Raw genomic sequence first — 4,080 nt, 5'->3', positions numbered from 1 at the left:
CAACCATTGAAGAATATGCTCTATTTTAGCCCCTTCTTCCCTATTAATTTGCCTCCCTTCACCTAATGGCCCCATCTTGGATTATGTTCAAGCTCCGCCACTGCTTCTAACGATAATTCTAACAAACAACCCTCGAAGCATATATTTGGTATAGTCATGCTTCCATTTTTCTAGATATATGAAGCAGGAAAATAATGCAAATGGTGCATTATTGGCGTTGGGTAGAAGCATGAAATTTTAGAAAATTAAACCAAACAATTGCCACCAACTACGAATGCATTTATTTGGAAGCTCTTTATGCAGGAAGCAATGAAACAATGTTTTCTCAGAATTTTTCACCATCATTCGAAGCACTGAATATTGAAACTACGGACTAGCCATGGTTGCCTGCCTACATAGCTATGTCTTCATGAAACTATCTACGAAGCTCGACTTACAAAAGGTTTGATGATAAACCAGGACAATACTAGCCAATGAACATACAACCAAAGGACTACTCGGCTCTTGGATAAAATCTCCGTAGAAAATTACACTGCAGAATTATGAAGAGGCAATTAAATCGGGGGCGGTAGATGCACTGCAATGCCTTTGATTTCAATTGCTCCGCTGCAGGTTCTCCAGCTAATTCATCCAGTCGAATCAAGCTGCCACTGCCGCTGCCACTAGAACATTTACATGCATGCATACTCTTCCCTCTTGTATTCTTGTATGTACGTACCTAACAACAAGGCTGGCTAGCTAGCCGCTGCAGGTTCTCCAGCCGGCCGGGGCTACTCCGGCAGCCGATTCAGCCGATGGCACACCTGATTTGACCTGGCGAAGCACAAAACACAGATGAGATGGCGTGCCAGCGTTGTCGCCCGGGCATCACATCGGTGGAATACCCGATGTGCTTTGGAGAAGCAGGGGCGGAGCTGGCTGGTGGGGTGGCCGTGCTGCTTGACGGCGAGGGGAGCAGAAGGCAGCTGCAAGGGAGGCGGGGGAGAAGGGATCTGGGCGAGGGTGGCTCCGGGCGGTGCGGCCGCGATTGGAAACGAGAGAATTAAGGCCGATGCGGCTGTGATTGGAAACGAGAAAAATCAGGGAGAGGTTCACGGGTGGGGGTTGCGACACAATTAGTGAGGCGTTAGATTTTGGTTGAATCGACGGCGTTGGACTGGTCTGGTGTTGGACTTGTTTCAGACTATAGATAAGAAGCTTTTCCCTTTGTGTTTTCTCAGCTTTTCAGCTTGGGCCTTGTATGTGATGTTTGGGCGCATATGATGACTGGACTAGTAAGAGCATCTCCACTCGTTCCCCCCTCCCCTTGCGCATAGGCCGGCGCATTTTCGGACCTCCACCTAGCGATTTTTAGACCTTGGGGACGACTAAGGCCCCAGCCACGCCCCTAGGTGCCGACCCCCAAGGCGCCAGACACGCGCCCCATATTCAAACTCGATCGTTCTCGCTCAAAAAAAAGCCACAATCCGGTGATCATCGCAATAGTTCGGCGATTCAATGCCACAGTTCGGCGATCAAATGAAAGTAGTTCAGCGCATAAAAAAAGAAAGGACGCGGAAGGAATGCATCAAACGTCGAGCTCAACCTCCGGCGTCGTCGTCAGCGTGCGCGGGCTTGGAGGAGTCAGCGCGGCTTCTGGACTAGTCGGCGCGGCTTCTGTGCTGCTGGGCGTCGCGGAGACATCGTCAGTCGGGCTGGGCGACGGCGTCGGCGTTGGAGTCACCGGTATCTGGTTCAGGATGAGGCCTCGCTCCGCCAAGAACCACGCATTGAGCTTCTCGTCGCTACTCTGGAGCATGTCAGCGCCGCCCATCAAGAAAGCCAGGTCGTTATTCCTCTTCTTCGCGACGACGTTGGACCGAAGCAAGTCGAGTTTGACGGCGCTGTTCGTCATCAAAGCAGCCACCTCGCTTCAGTTTTCTCTTCTCGCTGGGCGGCCCTGGTGTTGGCGTCGGCGAGGCAATGCTCGATGGACTCCTGCACGCGTGTGGCAGCCGACTCGGCGTGTTTCGCCTTCTTGGCCCCTTTGTTGCCGTCCGGGAGCCTGTCTGCCACTCCCGGTGTCGGCGCGTCCGGCTTGTATGTCTCCTTGGCCTTGGCGAGGGTGCGCCGGATATCCGCCCACGTCTTGCACTTGTGGATCCGTTTGAAGACGTGGAGGTACTTGAACTCCTGGTCGCCGTTGTCGTTGCGGTACATGGCGAACATGCGAAGCAGCTGCGCCAAAGAGCGGGCATCAGTCGGCGCGGGAACACAAATGTGGGCGCGCGCACGGCGAGCGAAATAGGGACGGGACGACGTGCTATACCTGATCCTCGACGCTGGTGCCACTCTCCAGGCGAGCCGCGACCTCCTCGACGATCCCATGCCATTTGTTGCACGCCGTTTGGATGAGCCCCCAATGGTTCGCCATCGCCTTCGACCCCCACTGCATGTGGACGCCTTTAAAGTAGGGGTCGACAAGCTTGCGCTCGTCGAACTCGGCCTTGATGCGGTACCAATACGTGTCGAAGCTCTGGTTCGTGCTGGCGATCAGGTCGAGGCAGATGACCTTCCACGCTTCGGCGAGGCACTCATCTTCCTTGGTCGCCCACTTGATGCGCGGCTCACCGATCTTGGCCGCCCCTTTCTTCTTCTTCTTCTTCTTCTTCTTCTTCTTCTTCTTCTTCTTCTTGCCTTTCCGCGTCGACCCCGGCTCCTCCTCTTCCTCCTCCAGCTCTTCCTCGCCGTAGTCGAGCTCAGCGTCCATGTCGCCGAGATCAATCAAGCCGTCTTGGGTAGTGAACCCGGGGGAAGCGGCGGTAGCCGCCGAGCCGGCTACGATGATGTCTTCCATGTCGGCCTCCGTCGCGTCGGCGTCGCCAAGATGCGACGAGGAGGAGGCTTGTGAGTAGAGGCCGCAGCGAAGAGGTGGCGTCGGTGAAGCTGCGTAGTCCGGCGGCGAATACGTGTACGGAGGGTACTGCACGCCGGCGAACGCGGGCGATGGCGTGCGCTGGACCGGGCGCCCATGGGAAAGTTGATGTTGGGGTTGAAACCACCGTGGACGTTGCCATCGGCATAGCCCGGCGACGGCGTGCTCCATGGGTGTGGCAACGACGAGAACCCGGCCGGAGAGCCGACACTTTGCTAGCTCCAGGCCGCGTGCGGGCTATGCCCACCGGGTGGATTCATCATCGCCGCGCGAACCGCCTCAGCTTGTTTGGCCGCGCGCTCCACCTGCTCCGCCGCCGCGTGCGCCGCCCTTTCCCTGGCCTACTTGGCCCTATTGCGCCTATCGACGGTGACGGCCTCCCGGCGATGCACATCCGCCTTCCGGACGGTGTTGGTCATGCCCCAGGGCTTGGACGGCGGCGCCCTCGGCTTCCTTTGCTTTGGCTGGGCGACGGCGGCGGCTGTGGGATCCGTCGCAGCGCGGGGCATCACGTACTTCGTCGGCGGCATGGTGGGCGGCTTGGAAGGGAGGAGGCGGAGTTTGGCGGGAGGAATGGAAAATGAGAGGGAAGCCGGGGGGAAAGCGGGAGGAAACGGCGGGAAAGGGACTCCTCTCGCCGACAGAGCGGCCCTACGCCACTTTTCGCTTCTGCCGGCGTCCCCAGACGACACCCGGGCGCTCGGGTTTGGGGCGGGATCGCCGGCTCTGGATTTGGTCCAAAGCGGCGCTAAACGAGGTCCTGGGGGCGCGACGGGGCCGATTTTCGTGCACCGGCGCTAAAAATTTGCCGGGGGAGGAGGGACGGGGAGCTGCTAGGGGCGTGGCTGGAGATGCTCTAATAGGACAACAAAGAACGAACTAAGGCCTCATTTGGTTCATATAGGATAAGAAAATCATCCTCTAATGTCTCAATTTTTTTTCATCCTCCAGCCCTAATAAGAATCATCTTCTAAAAAAAATGTAAGAATAGAAAAGTCATAGAAAGTGAGGTGATATGTATTTCAATTTCTGTAGGGAAAAAGAGGTCATTTGATGCATTCCTTTAAAATATGAAGGATTGGTCTCTATCCTACATAAAAATAGAAATCCATTCATATAAACCAAAGAGCTCCAAAGGAATATTTCCATCGAAAATCCTATCTTAT

The sequence above is a fragment of the Triticum aestivum genome, chromosome 2B, assembly GCF_018294505.1.
Source record: "Triticum aestivum cultivar Chinese Spring chromosome 2B, IWGSC CS RefSeq v2.1, whole genome shotgun sequence".
NCBI classification, from domain to species: domain Eukaryota; kingdom Viridiplantae; phylum Streptophyta; class Magnoliopsida; order Poales; family Poaceae; genus Triticum; species Triticum aestivum.
The sequence above is the reverse complement of the archived record's forward strand: the minus strand, read 5'-3'. Positions refer to the sequence as shown.